Source organism: Monomorium pharaonis, chromosome 3, assembly GCF_013373865.1.
Source record: "Monomorium pharaonis isolate MP-MQ-018 chromosome 3, ASM1337386v2, whole genome shotgun sequence".
NCBI classification, from domain to species: Eukaryota; Metazoa; Arthropoda; class Insecta; order Hymenoptera; family Formicidae; genus Monomorium; species Monomorium pharaonis.
The window spans coordinates 20,263,655-20,286,122 of record NC_050469.1 but is presented as its reverse complement, the minus strand read 5'-3'; the positions used below and the strand labels follow the sequence as shown (position 1 = coordinate 20,286,122).

The window sequence follows — 22,468 nt, the reverse complement described above, 5'->3', positions numbered from 1 at the left end:
AAATTTTAAACAATAAATCAATGAAACATTCCTTTTGCAACAGCAGTCGATTTGATCTCACGATTACATGTATAAATTGTGATGACGGTATAAGTTTTAAAATTTATTAATAACTACGTAATAATATCTTTGGAAATAGCATATGCTAATAATAAATGATATTTCCACGAAACGAAACAAAAACCATAATTAATATTTATAATGTAACGTAGTACTGTTTGTGTACGTGTAACATGCTCCGTATATTTCATTGCAGCGCGCAATAGCTGTTCAGACCGCGTAACACCACCAATTACTGTGTTCCGTAATAAGTCGTAATTGAATAATGAGATTCGTCAGATTTCAGTCGGATTTGTTCTTATTAACGAACTACCTTTATGGTTTCATGATCCGTGAATGAAAATAGACATTAATTTTCAGAATATCAGTTTGAAAATTTTAGAAAGCAAAAGAAATTTTACATATCTAATAATGACAAATGTACCCGACATATTTTGACGATAACAAATATTAATTGATAGATGGAAGCATAATCGAACTGGTGTATGATTCTCTGCCACTGCGTCTACGACGCATTATCCTCTCGGAAGAAGTATTCGAGCGTTCTATCCGAGTTACGCGATTCGATACTGGTAGATGTCTGATAGGATTACGGCTATCGTTGAAAGATTGACGGTCGAATCCGTCAGCCGCTTTCTACAGCGGACTCGGGACGGACTCGGGATTTTCTGCAATTTTCTCCGCGGCCTTCGGCACTGTAGGCCGTGCACGTTCCGAGGCTCGAAAGCTCGGCATTCAATTCGAATCGCGTACACTTGCGGTTGATGAAAGCTTGAATGAGTGGCACGTGGATGCGATGCGCGCGAGCACGGCGGTTTCGTTAACGTCAGCAATGCTATTTTAAGCATTTCTGGGGGATTAAAATTAGTTGAACGAAGAAATAGATTCGTGATAGATGTGGTTCTTTGAGTTGGCTCACCTTCAACTGAATACATCTACAATAAATTAAATGATTAAGCGTAATTCAATACTTTGACGAAAACAACCATCGTATATCACTTTATAATATGAAGACAGAAGGCGAAATATATTATGTCCCAATTTTAATACACATTAGTTGTCATCGTTACCGCCATTAATTTATCTCAAGTCTACCGTCGCGGTTCCAATTTAGAACAGACTTGTCACTCGTTTCAAAGGAAAAAAAATGTCGAAACATTTGAGAGCTCATGGAACATTTAATTCCGATTATTATTATGAAAATTATCTAACAATAAGTAAAATTCCATGACGAAGGAACGAGGAGGAACGCCGATGAGACGCGGATTGCTGTCCTTGTTGACGCAAAGAGAAACGGCGCGGCGTGACAGTATATAAGGTAGACGCCTCGAGAGTGTCCCGCGGTGCCCCCTCGAGCCTCCCCGTGTCGCGAAGACGGACGCAGGGGAGAAGGGACAGACTCTCGTGCGGTGCTGTACACAACCACCACCGATGCTGGATCACGGGGGCGTCAAGAGAAGCGAGAGAGCAGGAGGTAGGCCAAGAGGGATACGGGTGTATCGGGGGAGTGAAGCTTAACGCATGTGCACAGGGCGCTTCGCGTCGCGGCGCTCCGGTCCCGCCGGTCGGAGGCTGCGAAACCGAGCGGGCGGAATTCGCGGATCAGAGTCGTCGCATCTCTCGCTTAAGATATACATCACCGCGGCACCGCGTCCGCGGTTTTCCATGGGTATCGGCGAGCCGAGAGCCGTCCCGACGCTGGCCGACACGCACCGAGCTCCGGTAAGGGCTGTCAATCGTCGACGGGATGCTGCGCTCGGGGTACGCTCGGTGACGAATGATATCCCCCGAAATTACGGTCTTTCGTGCGACGCGACACACGTGCGGTACGCCTTGAAGTGCGAGGACAACGAATCCGAAGGACCTACAGTGGCGAGACAATCCAACCCCGAATCGGCACGACGATCGAGTTCCAGTTAACAGAGCCTGAAGGGTCGATATATTTATTTTCTTGGTACTCTCTTGAGGAAGCCTCCAGGAAGATTATTGTACTTTAGCGCAAGCTGAACCGACGTATTAACGAAATCATCGAATGACCGGGAGGAAAGTGTGATATCGTGGGAAGCTCCTAGCAGATGGAAAACATTCTCTTCTATTGACGATTCGCTTCATCGATATTACTTCATCATTGATTTCTGCATTGTGCTTTAAACACAATAATAAGAGGCCGAGGAGATTTAATTTGGAAAACGTAGCTTGTTCTCGTAAAGGAGCGTTCCAGATTACGTTTTGCAGATTCTTGGGCGTCATAAATCTTGTAGGTCAATGTTAAGTTACGGCTCATTAAATACAGTGCGCTGTTCATCGACCTCGTGCGAGCATTATTCTCGTTATGTCTTGAAGAAGTCTACTCGGTAATTCAAGCTTTTGTCCAAACAATTTCATCCAAATAAAGGAGAAACGGATTCGGATAATTTCGAATGACCTGATCCGTCTTATGTTGCGCTAAGTCAGTTGCTCGCTTATTTTTTATCATTATTCATCGGCAAGCAACTCTATCAGCGAAAAACCTATTGCGATTTAGCAATATCCTTTTAAGACAATCTGAATAATCACGAGAGAACTCGCTTGAAGCAGTATTATTCGAATCAAGTCAGAGTACCAAGTACAATAAGCGTTCCAAGTATTTTGTGCGACTCCTCCAGTTTGTTGGATTGTGTGCGAGGGTATCGCGAAGGCAAAGTGAGGAAAAGGGTGATGGTGAATGGACTCACATGGTTACTCTATCCAATAGACAGTGACTCTGCTCGAAGGACACATGGTTCGTCGACGGTGTTGGATTTTTCTGATCCCACGCAATTTCCTGTCGTACCTGGCTCGGTGACTGTTGGCGAATCTGTTCGCTCTTCGTGGACAAAGACTTCCAGGAAGGTGGTGTGTGAAGGGAAGTACCAGCCACGACGGGGCCCAGCGCCGGGGCGGAGACAAGGCCCCCGGTGCAGGGAAGAAGCGAGGCAGGGGAAGAAGTCGAGTTTAGCGTAGCAGCAACGGCCCTGAAACTACAGGGGAGAACAACTACCCCCTTGAACAGGGGGGAAACTAGAAGGCGACCTCGCCGACGGAGGCGACGGAAAAAGAAGCGACGGAGGTGAGCGGATGATCAATTGGCTACAACTTTATCTTGTAGCGTTATTAAATATTAATGATAGTATACTTTAACATAGGAAACCATTTTATTAAACATGAATTGAATTCCAATGAAATTTAATGAATAGAGGGTGCAATTTATATAACTGTGTTCTGTCACACAAAACTTACGAAACATATACGGTATTAGCTGTTGAGACACAATAGTTTTGTTACTTAACAATTTAAAATCAAGACTATTTAAATATGCTTACTTAAAAAGTGTTTCTAAATTTTCTATAAAATGCAAGTAACAAAATTACGGTAAATCGCAAAACATGTGAGAAATAACAGTGATATTTCAATTAATGGCATAGTCCGTAAAAAATAAACCGCCTTATTACAAAACTCAACGGTTGATTAATGATTCTGTCACAATTCGTTATTCACTTTTCACTTATCGTCAAAATTTGCGTAACTATTGATAAAGCGCACATTGACAATCGACAAAGTAATGTTTATCACAGTTTTTTCGTGAAATCTCCATTTCCTTTTCACTTAATCATTTTGTATTAGATTAGATAAAAGAGAAAATATTTTGTTTCTTAGAACATGTGATGTTAAGTGTATATAGATAAGTATATGATTGATTCTAATTTTAAAATTATAGTTTTATAATGAATGTTTATAAGAAAGAGAGACATTTCTTAATTATATAGAAATCTCCAATATTATAAAATATCCCGTTATCGATATAATTTTCATATAATATTCACTAAGGCGAAAACACTCTTATCGGTAACAACCAATTTTCATACATTACGTCAAGTAAAATGCACCGAAGCAATTTGTAAGCAAGGTTGTTTACTAGTGGTTGAATATTAGGTTTTTAACAAGATTAATGACGTAAAATTACGTTTTCCACGAAAACTCTTATCATGTCACGCATGAAGCGTGGAATATATCTGCACCGCGGATGCTTGAAACGTTTGGCAATTTGCTAATCGCTCTTAATTGTAATTTATGATACAGTAGATTTCAAGGCGGCTTGTGCGGTTGATGCAAAAACACAGATTCCAATATTAAGTGCAATTTATCCAGCTTCTTATAACAGGCCGGTTGCCGGTGGTCCTTTAACCACTTAGTCCTGACATTCTACAATGCGCTGCAATTTCGTTTTTCTTCTGATACGTCAGCAAATTTCATTGACATGCCGATCAAATACTTTCAATACGTAGTACGTGAGAAATTTCTCAAAAAAAGTCCAAGATATTTTCTTTCATCTTTTAATCGGCCTAACCAAGGAGGCCACGATAGCTTTTTAATGCTATTATGATATGTCGATGTGTTACAATTTATTAGCTTCTCTCTTTATTTTTTAAGTGTTTATAAATTATTAATAAATTTTCCAAAATTATGAAGAAATTATTAATTTTAAAAATATTAAGAACTATTTGAGATATCTGTTTTATTGGCATGAATATTTAATTTTATTGTTATGCACATTTTATCTGTTTGTTAATTTTAATCGGCCCAGGAACGAAAAAGAAACATAAATAATAATATACGAAGTTAACGCAAGTCTCTTTATCTTCAACTGTCGACATTGCGACATTTCTTTCATTATATTATTTTTTTGCGCCGAAACATCGGCGTCGAAAAAAAGGCTTGGGGTACGACGCCGATAGAATTCTTATCCCTAAAAGCAGCGACGCGGTTGGCCGTGGTCCCCCTCACTCGTATTACGTCCCTTCCGTTCGCGACTGAAGGGAGGAGGAAGAGGCAGCCAGTACAGCGGCAGGCAGGGGGGAACGTCGAGGCAGGAAATGAAGGGAGTAGTCTGGGGTGATAGGAAAATTTGATGGAGGGTGGCAGAGTGACAGGAGGAGGGGAGGGGCGGGAAGGGGATGGGAGGAGAGGAGCGGAGGGCTATCAATGACGCGTTAGAGCACGTCACGCTGCGCAATGCATCTGCCGCCATATGCCGTCATATATATTATCCTGGCGATACGTCAATTCGGCCGCTGATCATTATACTGATTACCGCAGCACGCAAACTACTCCGCATGTGTGGTCGTTCTCATGAGTCTGTTATTAATAAGCACGGTTTAACTTTCGATATCGGGACATCGACGATCGATCGGATGAGACGAACCACTTCTATTGAGATAACTTCCGTGTAACGTGTTGATCGGTTGCTTAAAATGTAAATATAAGTTTCTGTCTTCCTGGCAATAAATTATCTAGTCGAATAACGAAAACCGGACAATTAATATTGGAATAAAAAGAGATGTGTATAATATTTCAAAGAAGCGCGTGAAACAATGCGAAATATCCGTAAGATTCGTAAAAGGATACAAAAAGTAATAAATTGCAAAAGGAAAAAAGAAGAGACAAGAAGTGCTGAAAACAAAAAGTTTAGAACTGTATGAATACCTGCCTAAGTCATAAATTTTGATAGTATATAGGATGCCTTGGTTAGCTGGGAAAAAGGAAAAGACCGAAAAGGAATAGCTCGCAACGTTGACGCAATCAACAATACTTTCATAAGATTTTCACTTTCTTTTTTTGGTTCACAATGACGAAAAATTTTCCCGATTTCCTCATACAAATAGGAATACAAAGGATGAAGATAATACGGCGGGAGGACAAACTTTCTACCTATTCCTTGACCTCGCTTCTTATTTCACTTCCGTACTTTGCGCTATTGCGTTCGATGAGAATATGAATACAAATTTTGTAAATTTGTCCGTTATTAACTAACGATTAGTAAAAATGTTGAGTTTTGAGAAAAAATAACGTTAATTAACCTACATACTGATAAATATTGTTATAAATGCATAAAGTAAAGCGTAATAACATTTTTATCCTTTTAATCAAAGATAGAATTTATTTTACGTTACGTTAAAAGTTTTACAAAGAAAATAGAGTGAATTGATTTTTGCGAAATATATTACTATATATATTTCTTAATAAATGTATTACATAAATTACCTAAATTAAATGATAAAATGTGTGTTAAAGGTTTTGTTATAACCTATTACATATGCATATATATATTTTATTATTTTTTACAATTTACAATACCAAATTTTTAATTTACAAAGAAATAAAAGGGTTAAATATTTAAATAGTTGCAAAAAAACTCATTTTTCTAATTTATTAAAAAATATTTTTAACTTTCCGAAGCAAATGTTTGATTCTTATGTTCAAAAACCGTCTAGTTATAGCGGATTTGCGAGTCCAAAGTACATTTTTATTCTGGGATAGAGAGCGAGGCGTATAACGTAGCCGACATCCCTTGTTATTTCTTCTATTTTCCGTTGCGATAAATCACGAATGCCGACGGACGGACTAAGGAAGTAGGGCCAACAGGGAGAGGGAGGGGATCACGTTGCCGGACGCAAAACCAAAACCATAACGGCGGAGAATGTCAACATTCCCGGCGATTTATAGAAGGCAACATTTTAAATTAAAAAATTTGCCTATTTTTATTAATTTTACAAATTCTCGAATATAAATTTGAACGAAGAAAAAAAAAGCTAATCAAGTTTTCGGTTGCGCACGTCGGTCTATTATTAGAAACGTTCACATTAAGTGCGATTTATGGAGCGATTTTCTAGCAAATTTTAATCGCTGTAAGCAAGTGTGCGCGGATAGTTATGTGATCGATTTCATCGCAACTCGGTCGCTATTCGCTGTAGTGCAATTAGTGCACCATATATCACGCGGATAACAAGACACGGCGCCCCGAAGGCGTCGCGTGGAACGCGCGGAAAAAAAAGAGAGAAGACAGTGGGAACAAAAGAGGAGGGCGACATAAGGGGGGGCGAAATGGCAGCGACGTGCCGCTCATCGTCTCGAACGACGTTCTTCAGGAACAACTCCTAACTTTTTCTCGGTCGAGGAGAGGGGAGAAGGAGAGTGGAGGATAAAGGTCTCCCCTCATATCCTTGCTCCGTCGCTTCATCTCCTTTCTCGATTTCTCTACTCTAGTTTCTTCTCGGATGCGCCGTTGTTGCCAGAAAACCCGCACGCCATTCATCTTGCGACATCGGACGAAAATAACACGAATTTAAGAAGCTCACGCTCGTAAACAATAAAGGGGATGTGCGCTCCCGTTACATAATAACACCGTCTAGAATGAAGAAACTGTCTATGTCAGAAAGTGATATCTTTCTCTTCTAGGGAAACTCAATTAGTTCCCGAAACTCAGTTATTACTGTTATTTCCCGTCGCGTAGAACAATGGAAACATTTAAGATATATTTGTTGATAGTTACCCACATATTCTCGTAATTTTCACATATGTAGTGTAAATGCAAATTGCAGCACGTGTTTTAAGTCATTGATTTTAACGTTGTCTTCAAGTAACTTTAGAACAGGGTTAGGAAGTAACGCGTTACTTGTAACGTCGTTACCGTTACTTTTTTTCTGTAACGATTTGGTAACGCCGTTACTTTTTTTTTTAGTAACGAAAAAGTAACGACGTTATATTTTCTTTTGTAACGAGTAACGAAACGCAATTACTTTTATCGTTACTTTTAAATATATGGCCGGTACATAAACGTGGAAATACTTGCCGTCTGGTAGAAAGCAAGAAGACTGGAGAACAGGAGAGAAAAAGAATTTTTTGCATCTAAAAAAAGAATTCATCTTAGAAAAAGATTTCTTTTTGCATCTAAAGAAGAATTCATAATTGGTGATAAAAAAAATTACTAAAAGAATTATTTTGGATTCTTTGTGCTATTTGTATAATAGGTATACGAAATAAACGTTTAAAGTGTACAAAGTATATAAAAAATGTAATATGTAATATAGATATGTACTAAAAATATATAAAAGTATTTAAAGATAAATATCTTCCAATTATATATTCTATACGTCTTAGTATCCTATTTTATAAATCTGTCTTATCATTAAGAAAAAAGTAACGAAAAGTAACGATTTTTCGTTATTTTTAAAGTAACGGTAACGCGTTACTTTTTACGACCGGTAACGAGTAACAGTAACGAGTTACTTTTTATCAAGAGTAACGGTAACGGTAACGAGTTACTTTTAAAAAGTAACTTTCCCAACCCTGCTTTAGAACTAACGCTCTTATCATTTTAAGCGAAACCATGTTTTGCATTTGTACATATGTGTATGCGTATTACATGTATGTTGCAATAAATTAAAGAAAATATTTTTTTTTAATTATATTTGTTTAACTTTTTCGCAATAGCAGAAACAACAACATTGCTCTATTCTAAAAAAATTAGTTATATTTTTTTCCGTGTATACAAAATTGAGTTGCATAATTTTATTGCATCACAGAGATTAAGATATACAAATCGACTGAATAAATTGACGAGAAATTTATGGTATTAAATATCTCATCATTTGACACTTATTATGTAAATCAACCATATAAACAGAACAAGTGTCTCCTCGATTGTATTAAAGGAGTACTAAAGGACATTTGTATTGTAAGAGAAGAACTGGCGAGAATGTCAACAGATTGAAAAATATAAATGAGAAATGAAGAAATATGGCGAAGTGCGAGTATTCTCGGGTTAAGAATATGTCAGAGCACGTGGCTCTCGGAAGATCAAGAACTGGTGGAATACACCTGGTGTGTTCTCATGAATTCGTTGCCGTTCCTCGCGCATCTCTTCTCCCCTCCCAAACTTTACACATGTAGCTAACAACGTTCTGTGTTTGGCGCGTCTGGATCCTGCGCGGGGCGCCGTGTTGAGCTTGTTGGTTATGCTAATGGCATTCGCACGCATGTGGGCTGTAGTACCATGGTGGAAACTCATGCACGGACACAATGCCGTCCCGATTTGTTACTACAAAAGTCACGAAGCGTGACGTAACGGCGCATTAAACACAACGATGTCTCAATAAGTTACGCGATCTCAATTGGCGACCGAAATATGATTCGGCAATTATGTTTCTTTAACGAGACGCGTCAAAAAATCTTTGCAGTTTTCTTTTATTAATTTGTCTAATAGAAGATTATTATAAATACGCTTTAAATGTGGTATTATTATAAATGTATCCATATTGTGTATGATTAATCATAAATAATTAAAAAAACTTAAATAGATCTTTTATCAAAATATAGTAAAAACTTATATACGTCGTACAATATTATTAACGATAATTAAAAAATGTTAAATAATTTTTAATTATGTTTTTGCAAAAATTAGACAAAAGTTATTAACAAAGTGCTTTTTAATTAATTTTTGTCTTTGTAGAATATCCTTAGTTCTATTATTAATCGAATCAGTTTGATACGGTAATGATCAAAATACTTTAGATGATTGTGCCTCGTAAGAGAATCAGCGTAATAAGTGGGCCGTGGGGAGTCGTAAGGATACACTACTAAGTCCTTTCTTCGACATATATACGACTACCATTTCTAACAAGGGTGCTTCCGGTTACTCTACGTGCTCGTGTGTAATTGTAAATCATTTATTTCTCAGATTTCTCGTCAATCGGTTTCCCATGCATATTTTATTAGATTAGTAAACTCTTCATTATTCTTCTTAATTTATTGCAACGCATATGTGTATATGTGTGTTGATATATTACATAAATGTATCAAAATCAATTTTAATTTATTATTAACTTTATTTTTAAAATATATAATCATGAAATTTTTATGATCTACACACAAAAACGGGATTAAATCTTCTACAATTGTTTAATTATTGATATTAATTATCGTTAACAAAATCGATGGTAAAATATATAAAACACTTTCTATAGAGACTCACCAACGTGCGGTACAAAAAGATTGCACACATTAACGATCGACCCTCGATCAAGGGGCAATTATTTTCCAACTCTTCTGAAATACCGGAACAGGTATCGATCGGGTCGATCAACGAGTCAGAAGGAACGTATGGTTGATGTGCGTGCGGTTACGTTAGAGGTCGGCTGTTCGAAGTTCGTCGGCAGGCAGGATATCATCTACGGTACCTCTCGTTCCTCTCGTGCAACGTACAGGAGGGAGCGGCTACGGAACAGCATATAATTATCGGTACCGTAATGGCGATCATAAGTCATGGGCGCTTCTCTCCCTCACCCGGTTCCTTCTCTTCCCTGGTTGGGACTGCGGGTCAGCCTGCGGGTAGAGAACGAATGCGGATGAGAAATGGAGTCGATTGGATAAAGTCATCACTTCGCCGCTCGGACGCAGGCCAACTCCATTTTCTTCGAAAAAAATTTCCACTCTCGTAGGATCTCGGACAAATCTGGGAACGATACGAAAGATTTCTATTAATAAATGTTACAAATTATGAAACAAAATCGGTACTTCACATTTTGTTGCATTAAAATGATAAATATCTTTAACGTAGTTGAGTTAGCTGAACGCTTATCTTGACGTTATTTGCATAATTATATTCGTATAAAATTACATTAAGAAATATATAGAAAGTAACCTTAACAGATCGAATTTCTGGATATTTTTATATTTTTCTTTGTTATGTACAATTTAATTAAATTTATTATCTTTTTTACGAGTACATATCCTTTTTAGTGTGAAAAATTGCAATTCGTTAAGATTATAATTACAATTGATTGGTATTAATATGAGAGATAAATTGTTCGATTTTAAAGTCTAGACGTTTCGCACATAAGGTCAAAAGTGACGGCCATGTTAGTAAAGTCACATTCTTCGTTCCTCGCTCACCAAAATGTCAGCCTCTGGATGTCAGCCGTGGACAATGGCGGACTGTTCGTTGGCCGTCAATGATAAACCCTCGGATTTTCGAACGTGTTAGCCGTAGATACACTCCTTCATTCACGGGCACACGCACACACGCGCGCGTTTCATCACGATACCTGTTCCTAAGCTATTATAGAGCCGGCCCTTCGACCGCCGGCTGACATTCTTACATTTCAAGAAGCCGAGACTTGGTCACGCGTCGATAGCAGGGAAAATGAAACCAAAAGGACACGAAGAGCATTTAAATATTTTGGGAAATGTAATATTTTTTATTTAATGATTTAACAAACTTGACTCCTTTTGCAAAATTTGATTTTAATGCGACAATTGAAAAGCAACAATTTTGCTAGATCTTCTTGTTACTGCGGTTGTTCCGATCTGTCTTTACGCTTCGTTGCGAAAGGGGGAAGGGGCGGGGAATGGGTCGGAAAGGAAATGGGCAAAACTGAAGCCGAAGTAGAAGACCGGACAAAGTACCGCAGAGGGGACGATTTCGAGCCGGTGGTGAATAAGAATTATGATTCGTTCGCGTCGGTGGAAACGAAAGGGACCAAGTTGCTTTTCTGACATTCGTACGTACTTCTCGTATTTTCGTATTTCTCCCCGATATTTCTTCTTATCCCTTTTATTTCCATTCTCCTCATTATCTCTCTCTCTCTTTCTCTCTCTCTCTCTCTCTCTCTCTCTCTCTCTCTCTCTCTCTCTCTCTCTCTCTCTCGTTTTCTATTTCATATCGCGCGAAAATTAAGATAAGCGTCCAATTCCAATACGAAAATACAGCTTATGAATCGGATTTCATTTATAGCGATATTCCTTGAGGTAATTTCTATCCGCGTCGATACGAGCTCGTGTTACTTTCGCTTTCGTGCAAGGCACACACAGTTCCACGATGTTGTCACGGTTAGGGGGGATCGTCCGAAGAGGGATGGAGAAACGACTAGTCAAGGGAAAGAGCCTGCGACACGGAGAGGGAAGGCGGGGGTTTCGTCACGATGGGTGGGGTTGGTTTCAAAGGGGCTTTCGGGGTGGGGTGCGCTGACAGCTCGACGCTTTCGTCCGTTCCACGCTCGACGGGAGGATACGCTTCTCTGCACACATTCACGTCCGCCCGTACACGCGCGCACACGCACGCGCGATGCTCGCGGAATTGGTTAACGCGTGGTGGATATCCAGGCGTTCCGTCGCCGTTCTGTCCCTCTTTTCTCTCTCTCTCTCTCTCTCTCTCTCTCTCTCTCTCTCTCTCTATCTCGCCTTCTCTGTCGGTTCCTCCATTCTCATCTCCCCTCTCCCCGGCACGCGTGCACGTGAACACGCACACGCATAGTTCACGTCTGCTGTTCGCTTCTCGAACTGCCGCGTTAGTCATGTTGTGTAGTCTTTCGTTTCCGTCTGTGCTCCTGCGGAGTCGAAGGCCCTGACACACGTCGACTCGTGGCGGGCCGTATCGCGCGTAAGCGACACACTCGAGACGTGCATTTCGCTGTCATCTGTCGCCGCGATCGAGAACGCGAAAAAGTCCTCGCGTGTTAACGCGAAGTAAAAGTTCGTCGGGGAATCGCAGTCGTTCGTCGTCGTCGTCGAAACGAAAACTAGTGCAATCAGATTACGTCAATGGTCTCTTTTTTTCCTTTTCACGCGTAACACACGTGTACGAGAGATCCACCGTTGACTCTGTAATCACGCAACGCGAACAGTGCCTCTTCGTGTGAGAAGAGAAGCGAAGAAAGAGAACGCGCGCCAAATTTGAACAGTATACATGCAAATGTGAAGTCAAAACGTGTTCCACGCGTATACGACGCGTTGAATACAGTGGAACTGATGTGCTTTAAGATTTACGCACGTGTCACGGATCGCGAGCCACGATCTACATTCAAGTACTTGGGAATTCTAACCGCGCGAGGAATTTCATATTTTCCAAGATACAACTTTACGATTACGCACCGCGTACGGGAGTAAAGAGAAATGGATTGGACTATTCCGTAGACGATCACGATATTCTTCTTTTCATCCAGCTAGCGGCGTATGAAAATTACGGAATCGCTGGATCGATCGCACTCAGCTCCCCGGCGATTACTCGCTTTGAATCAGCATCGCGCGAAGATCGTAAAGCGGATAAGCGTTTTTATTAAGAAGCTCGTACACTTCCTGGATTTCGGTCGGCAAGCACGCCGTTCCGGAGCAAGCACGCCGCGCACAGTCGGCTCGCTGATTATCCGTTATATCAGCGTGTGCACTAGGACTAATTATCGTCGTCACGCGGCTGCATCGCGATGTGAATCACCTAAATGCTGGCGCAAAATTCAGCCGGCCGATTCCTCTCCATCCAGAGATTCCTCGATCCTCGCCGGCCGCGATACGAAAAGCGTGACGAAAGACACCGACAAATTGACACCTGTGTACACGTAATTGGCACCGTTTGCACAGTCTGCCGGCAGCCGCCTGTCGGTTTTTCGCGGTTGACAACGACAACGGCGGGACCGATAAGGACGCTCCGGCCGCGACGATCGCGTCCGGTGTGCGCGTAATTGCCAGCCTGCTTGTTACTTGTGCCGCCAGTAATGTTAATTAGCTGATAGCTGGCGCGGGAAGAGGCTTGCCGCGCGCGCGGGAGTACGCGTCGGTAGACGATGGTGTGCGTAAGTCGTAAACGCGTGAATCGCCGATCTTAGCCGCGGGAACTCGATGCGGAGAGACGGATCATGTGGAGAAAGGTATGTTTGCTTCGTGCGCTAGTGTTAGAATTGTTCATGAAAGATCTCGCGTATAGCTACAAAAGTCCACTTAAACCACGGCTACTTGACCGTTTCATAATCTGTGCTCCGATCTTTCTTCGACAATTGAAGGATGGACTGTTGCGAGCAGTTTATCGATCAGTCCAATGTAGTGCCTAATGGACCACTCTTGACGCTCTAGTTTGCAATTATTTAACCTTCAGAGTTTTCCAAAAACCCGTGTGATATATAGTCGTCCCGTCACAGTTACGTTAGACGGTTAATTTGAAACATGTGGAATGTGAAAATAAATGTCCTACTAAATACGATGCCCTCGTATTATCACGGATTAAGATCTTAAACTCTTCCCGGATCCAGTAACCGATTTAGTTAGTGGAGGCGGGGGAACGCACAGGTGAGACTTGGTAGGAAGAGGCATGACAGGTCACTCGGTTACCTGAAGAGATAAGAGAGTCATCTCGTCGAGTCGACCGGGTCCGGCTTTCCGGTTTTTCGTTTCGTCACGCACGCGATCCTCTCGTCGTTCTATCAGGGAACACGATGGCGATCGAACGATAAAAGCTAGGTGGTCGCGAATACGTTATAAGTAAAAATTATCGATCGAAGAACGTCAAGTTTCGCTAAATGGTTCTTGTTATAACTGATGTACAATTACGTACAGCAATACGGGACGTTTCGATATGGTATCAGGACCCTACGAATATTTAATGAGCCACGAACCCTTCGATTTGACGAGGGTCACCGACAAAGGATTAAGCTTATCATAGGTAATCATCTTCCATTGTAGTAAGAAAGGTTCATACACGATTACGAGGAATTAGGTAATAGGATAATTTTTTTTCTTTATATATAAATCACGATGGTCTTATTTTATTAGAAAAAAATATCTCTATACTAAAATTTTTTTGAACCATAGTCACGGATACAATTTAATTTATTACACTTGCTCCTTATTTTTTTAATAAAAAATTGATTTTTAAATTTTTTTATTCACAGTTTCTCAATACTAATCTATGTCAAATGAATAAAACGTGAACTTTCGTATTTATATATATATAGTTTAGATAGTCTATATTTTTACTGCGTTTGTAAAATGTGTCAGGATGTTATTTCCTTTTCTGAATTAAGTTCCATATATTTATCCTGTCTACCTTTTTAGATAGCAAGTATAGTATAGAGGGATGATTCGCGGTACCGCGACGCGACGGGAACGAAAGACGCTTCGCTGCGTTTCTGATTTACTGGCTGCGCAGGTATGAGGTTAGCGACATATAGTGTAAAAGAGAAGCTTGGTACAAGCGTGAAGAAGAGCAGAAAGCAAAAGGGGTAATCCTACACGGACGGACGCGTTGATGTCATACGGTTTAAAACGGTTGTACCATCTCGTTTTTGCTATTTTTGTAATATATATCGTTTGTCGTATATTCTATAATTTTAACATGTGCATATTAATGTTGCTTTTGATACAAAAATATTGCTATTACCGCTACAATAGTTTCCACTTTAAATTAAAATTCTACAAATCTAAAACTGGTTCTTTATCGATTAAAATACAGTTATATTGCAGTTATATTATGAGTTATTAAAAAATTAAAGAAGTCAAAAATTAAAAAAAATATTAGGAGAACTTTTTCTTAAAAAATAAGGAGCAAGTATTAAAACAAACTTCGAAAGCTCTGATGAATGCTTAAAATATAGTTAAAGTGCGACGTGCACATATATAAGCTTCTATGCATTTATTAGTTTAAATAATTTTTAATTGAAACAAAACACATGCAAAGTTGTATATATGACATTATATATTTAAAAATAACATTATACTATTTTTAGAAATAGCACAACACATCTTCCAAAATCCAACAAGTTTTGAACTTCACTTTTCCCTCGAAACTTTTGCAGAACTGCATAATGCGTATCTCAATAACGCAAATTAACTATGCGCAGGACGAAAGGGTCGAACGGGGAGCGACGCGTGGATCATTGAATTACTTCGGGTGCAGAATGATAGACGTTACGCGATACGAATGATGTTTCTAATGACGCCGTGCGGTATTTTCAAGCGCGATAAATCACAACGGCGGCTCGTAAACCATAAGGGAGTCGATATGTGTATCAATGTGGGCCGAGGTGCGATGATGAAGGGGGTACGGAAACGGGAAGAGTCGATGCCCACGCTAACGTTATACTGCGGTATGAATGGAGCGCTTTTGCGGAGGCTGCCTTATAGAAGGTGGTTAGCGAAGATATTTATTACCCTTTGAACGGTTATCGGTACGCCGTACAGCATTCCATTGTGAAAAATTGTCAGCGCTTTCACGGGCACGGACCGTATTCTTTTCGCTTCCCGTTTCTTTTTCAAGCTCGAGGCGAGGATGGTATTCTATGCAACCACGTCAGAGATACGTGAGATAAGTCTTCAAGCTCCATGTAATTTCCCCCAAAAAATGTTTTGAAAATGTCACGAAAATTACATGTTTTACGAATATGAATAATTACATGTATAAATGAACACATTTAATTGTAAGCTGGAAATAATCTTGAGGGAAATTTCCGCCGAAAATTCTGATCAGTCAATAAGTAACTCATATATTATTTATTGATAATTTGATTAATTTGATTGTAAGATCGGCTGCGCAAGTTTAAATTGCCATTTATTTTCAATTGCCGTGCGAAAATCAAATTGCCCGGCACCACATATATTGACCTTTGCCGCTCAGGGAGCAGCGATTATCTCCCACGGTCTTCCGATTTAATTAAGCACGAGCTTTAGCTTCGCCCTTAACTTTCGATATTAGGCCCGCGGCGTATCTACCAGATCGTCCGAGTAGAACCAAACTCTCGCCCACACACGCATATACGGTGCACATATATCGCGCGCGCATCTTCGCGACTCCGGGTAAATCGGTATAGGCGATCTCGTTCCCAAACTCCGGGGTCTCCAGGGGGGTGAGCCACCCTTTGTTCACGGCGTCGGATCTACCGGGCTTTCAGGCACCCCGCCATCCGGCAATCCTCCGTCGCTGAGCGTCGCGACGCTCCCTACCACCCATCGCTCTATCCTGCCCACTCTCCGTGCGTTTGCCCCTACCCTTCTTGCCGTTCGCTCGAGGGTGTCTGCCACGGCCTTTGTGCTCTTGTCAACTTGTCAAACTACCCCTACCGCGGACCCCCATCCCCGATAGCATCCAATACCATGTCCGTACCGCCGCCCCTCTACACCTCTGGCCAAATCCTCGATCTCACCCTCTTAGGACGGTCACCCTACCCGGTGCCTTCTTTCTTCTCTCTTTCTGCCTCTTTGCTTGTTTTTTCTTTGCCTGCCGTTTGATTTTTGCTTTCGAGACATCGACCGTGCGAGGTAAGAGCAGCTGCAATTTCCGCCTTTTAAGGCGTTCTCTACAACAGTGTCTCCCAACAGCCGTACCGAGTTTTTACTCACAAGTTGTGAGACATCCATTGAGCATTACGTACAAATCTCTATTTTTATATCTCTTTTTTTTCAAACGAACAGAGACAACATCTGTTTCAATAATTGTTAATATTTATATAAGTCATTTACAAACAATAACATACACGTGACATTACGATTTCATGAAGTGCAAAATGGAGTGAAAAAAATTCTCGAGTCGAATCTTAGTACATTAATATACGTAAACACGGTGGTTTTATAATCTTTTACATATGATAATCCCAAGTTCTTACTAATAGCTGGCTATTATCATCGGTAATTATGTACTTATAAAGATTCACAGCACAATTCCGAAACAGACTGATTATGCTTTCTATGCGGATGCGCGATATCTATGTGTGATCAAGATTTGTGATAAAAGCCGACTTTTTATTTCCTAATTGTATAATATTTATTTTTATACTGCTATTTTTAGCTTATCGCGAAAAAAATGCACACACACAAGGACAAAAGTAGATACATACGAAAACACAGTTTAAACACTTTGTTTGTAATAATTATTATTATCAATATCATTTTATCTGATGCAACAGCTGTAGTATTACATTTTACAGACTTGCAGAAAAATATAATTTCTATCGAGTAGTTTTGCATCTTTATTCCATTTTTCTTATTGCTTTCTTTATTGTGTTTTTTTATAGTTTATGTGAGAAATTACTATTTCAGTACAGTAATGTCTTCAAAGTAATTATTATAATTTTTTTACTTAAAGATTCCGAAACTTTTTTATATGTATTTTTCATTTGTATATTGCAAGCATAAATTTGACAAATTAATGAATTTCGACTCAAAAATGACTCCCAGAATTAAATAGAAGTCATGTTTTAGCTAATTTTTCCCATTTCAAAGTTCATTAATTCCGATTCGTTGTCGCGCCGACAATTTTAATTCGAAAGTACATCGCGTATTTTCTCGGCTCGCAGCCGTAATATAAATTACCCCGAGATAATTTCAAAGTTGTGCCGACAGCGTCGGGTGCCGTGGTCGACGATGCCAAAATTTTTCAGTAGACACGGTCAACTCCCATGCTGCTGTTTATTTTGACATTCCGACGTTCTAGCTGTATACGTGCCACAGTTTATTTCTACACTCATCATGTCGTGCTCTAAGTTCGCATATCTAAGCATGTCATCTTAAATCAACGTTTTCCTCAAATCTCTAACAGTATTATAAATTATCCCAAGAAATTGTCAATTTGCCTCAACTTATTGCGAGAGGAAAACTGACTAAATGTTTATTAAAATTTATAATGTTTGTTTTCTCGCTTTTTATTACAAAGTTAAAATTTGTGTCAAATTTAAAGTATATTGCACATTCTAAAAAGTCCTTAAATTTTTGTTAATTTAACAAAGATAAATATGTTAAAAAATAATACAAATGTTATATAAAAAATTAACACAAAAAATGCATGTTACATGTAACGCAAACAAAATTGTGAGTGTATATTTCTTTCGGAAAATTTATATTTAGTTTTAGTATAATATGTTTACGAATTTAATTTATTCATTTATTATAAAATTTGTGTTTTAAAACTATGCATTATTTTTATGTTATTTGTTTGTTTCTTTTATAAATTGAATTATTTCTAAGGAATCTTGAATATCAATTTAACACAAGATATTTGAACAATATAATCGCATTAACGTTTGGATATGTTAAAAATTCAATATAAAATTTTAACAAGAATCCGGTTTAATAATCTACAAAAAATAAAAAAATACTTTGTACGAAATATATATTTTAATCCGATTATTATTATGTTAGTGTAAGATATTCCATGTGCTGATTATAATTCCTCAATAATTACTAGTCATTTCACAATAGGCTCTTTAAACGATGCTCTAATAGTTTTTGGTGTGAATGGGATTTTAAGGATGTACAAAGCATTGCCGAAATTTCTGACGTGCCACGTACAAGTTGTCTGTGTTGAGAGCAGAGGAGACATACGGTGAACAAAACTTCAACCCAGGATGTGTTCGCGCAACGTCTTGAACGAGTGTGTTGGTTGATTTATAGGGTGACGTCAAAACTTTGTACTCTCCGCCGTGTCTCGGCAGCCTTATAGATACCCCCTCGCGCTTGCGACGAAATAAAGGCTCGGCTTCGTAATTTCGAGTTTGCTGTCGCTATTGTGCATAAAGACACACCTAGTTTGTATGTATATGTGTATGTATGTGCATATACGCTTTTCTGTTTTATCTCGATAGGATAATTTATGTTAAAGGTAACAGTTCATAAGTACAGTTAAATTTTGAGAATCATTAAACCGTTCTATGGCTGCATATTTTTACAAAAAATCTTTATTTTATCTTTTGATATCGTATAATGCACAAACTTTAAAACCGTGTTATAACAAAGGATTCCCTTGATGTTATGTAGTCACGTGCAACTCTCATCTCATCGTCTCACCCACATACGCGTAAATTATGAATTATCCGTGCGTCTACTTTTCCCATGGTGTCCAGGAAAATAACTAGTTTCTATCATGAATCTTAATTATCTAATTTAAATCAAGAGAAAGTATGATGGTTAGTAATAAGTGGAAAAAAATAGTTTATATTATTCAATAAATTGTGTAACGGTCGATCACAAGACATTGTTTTATGATATTAAAGAAGTATTTATTATACATATATTTTTATATATTACAATTTATTTGTTAGTTCTTCTAAAATAACTAAAAATGTATTGAATTGTTATATTGAATTTCGAGCAAAAATATTTAATCTTTTAAATTAAAGATATAGACTTTCTTAGTTTTTTTTAGAAGATCAATTAAAATGTTTAAAAAATTTACATATTATTTAAACAACTTAATATTAAAATTATACTGCACAATAACTTTAAAATAAATTTATTATACATACGGAACGAAAAGTTTTGTTGAAATATAGATATAAAAATAATTATGTTGGATTAAAATAATTAAGGTACATGTACCAATATGCCCTCCCTAAGCTTTGGAGATTTTTCAAATTTTTGATGAATACGAAATTGAAAAATAAGGGTCAGATTTGAAATAGGAAACATTTCTGAAACTAAAAGAAATATATGAATTATTTATAGTATAAGTATAGTAAAGATTTTCAAAAAAGATAGCACTTAGGTCATGTTGATTACATACACTGAGAGAAAAATGTCAATGTATTGAGAATCAAATATTTCTTGTTACGTTTTCTTTAATATTTATTTGTTATAAAAAAATTTATTTGTAAAAACAAAATATACATTTTGGTAAAATATTCTGTGACATATACCTCTGAAATATTGTATATTTCTGTAAATATATCTTATTTAAAGAGAACATCCAGTGTGCGTAAAAATAAATAATTTATTTTCTAGAAATAAAACATTTAATTCGTCCTATTTAAATAAACCATTGATTAGAGAAAAATAATTAAAATTTTTTAATGAGAAGTATTATATATTTTACTCCAAAAATGTTATTCCTAAAAAATAAGCCAATTAAGAAGAAAAATGAGACGTATTTCCTATAAATATATATTTTGTTTTTATAAATAAATTTTTTTATAACAAATAAATATCGAAGAAGACGTTATAATAAACATTTGGTTCTCAAAACTTCGATATTTTTCTCTCAGTGTATATACCCAATGTGGCCCAGCTATGTATTTTTCTATTTTTCGTAAATATTTTTGAAAAAATGCGTAATAACAGAATCAACATGTTTAATTAAGCACTTGTTAACATAATAGAAAAAATTACACGTGCAGCTATTCATTAAATAATAAAACTGTGTTTATTTACAACAAGGGGCGTTATCTTATCTTTTACCTGTCAAAAAGCTTCAACTAACTAGAGAAAGACAAGAAATATTAATAAAAAATTAAAATAACATTAAAATAAAAAAACAGAATCTTAACTAATGGTTCTTAAATAATGGTATTACAATACAAAGAGCTTTCTTTCTTTAATTATAAACAAGATGTTTAAAAAAAAACATAAAATAAATACAATGTTGAAAAGCCTAAATAAAGAGCTACAATAATATGAATTGTGGATATTTATAATTGTTACATGATAGTTACACAACTTACCTTTAAAATTTTAGATTCCGAAGAACACAATTTGAATAAATTGTGATTATAAGCTGTAGAAAGGAGATATTGAGTTAACTATCATAAATACATCACACACCGACTTCCTAAGCGATATATTAGCGTTATCTGTGAAATCAATCTGTGTAACTATTTAAAAATGGGGGATGAGCTAAATTGGGTACATGGCCATATTGGGTACATATACCTTCTATTGGACGCTTAAGCTGGTTGTTAGAATGTCAAAACTTTTTGCAGCCATATTGCATGTTCAAGTTATTTACGTAATTATTATGATAATTCAATATAAAATTGTTTTTGAGCTGTGCATTTAATTTTTCAGACATTGCAATAAAATTGTATTTTTGTATGTGCAAAATTAATTTATATTATTATTAGACTAAATATCTTTTATGTTACATTGCGCAAAACGGTTCACTTAAAAATTTAATTTAGTTCCGTCATATGGACATATGATTATCTACATTTCGCCCGGCGAAACTTTTACGAAGTTCTTTTAAGGAACTTTTACCACCTTATGATAGCATCTGGTTGCGAGATAATGCAACCTGCGTTAAATCTACCGTTAATTAAGTGAAATCTGGAGTGATTAACCTTCTTCTGACTCAACGCACCTCAAATCGGGAACATTTGTAGGCTTATGATGACACTTCTTATGTAGTGTATCAGTAACAATCTGTTCCCATTCGTTATCATATGTTAACAATCGTTAACAATCTTATTTTTACTTTATACTAAGAAGCGTGTCGTAAGATCTCGGGAGCATTTAACTTTTGCTGGTCTGAAACTATACGTGATCTTTTGACGCATTTACGTTCAAAGCAGCGACATCACTAGAGATTCTACCTTGCATAACGGAAATAATCTCGAAAGTAGAAACTTTTTCGTCCACCTTTAGCGCATCAATTTTACGTAACAATTGACCATTGTCCCTTTCAGACTTTGGTCTAAAAGAGAAAGTTGAATCTCAACTTTTATCGGATTCTAGTAAACAGTCAAAGAATGTTTCAATGCCACAAAAAGTGAAAGTATGCGAAATTGTCTAACGGGATGCTCCTGGAATTTATGACACCTATTGGCAAAAATTAGATGAATTGGAATCCTCCGAGACTAGTAGAACACCGTAGAAGGTGTTTAGTGTTCCACGGGGAAAGAAATTGCGAAAGTGCTTTTTAATAGAATTCCAGTATTTATCAGTGTTATGATTTATTGCTCTTTATAATGTTTCTTGTCACAATAATAATTAATGGATAAAGATACAACACATAAAGATAAGCGGGTATTTTTGTTATAAATTAATTATTTAATATGGCTGATATGATAGTTTAAATTGTAATAATTAT

General features: G+C 37.6%; 1 protein-coding gene and 1 long non-coding RNA gene across 3 annotated transcripts in view; one reads left to right on the top strand and one right to left on the bottom strand.

Moving 5' to 3' along the window:
* Window positions 1-965: 965 nt before the first annotated feature.
* LOC105830119 (homeotic protein antennapedia) overlaps window positions 966-22,468 on the top strand; it is a 48,245-nt gene continuing 26,742 nt past the window's right edge. Inside the window, exon 1 of one of the 2 annotated variants that reach the window (XM_012669282.3) lies at window positions 966-3,148. The gene's annotated coding sequence lies outside the window, so the exon portion shown is untranslated. Of the gene's footprint in view, window positions 3,149-12,821; window positions 13,557-22,468 lie in introns of those variants that run through there. The other variant, XM_036284837.1, reaches the window with a different exon arrangement.
* On the bottom strand, window positions 9,349-12,682 carry LOC105830115. The gene is made up of 3 exons (XR_003625612.2): window positions 10,810-12,682; window positions 10,201-10,369; window positions 9,349-10,131 (listed from the first exon to the last, which is right to left on the bottom strand). It is a non-coding gene; the product is annotated as an uncharacterized LOC105830115 (long non-coding RNA).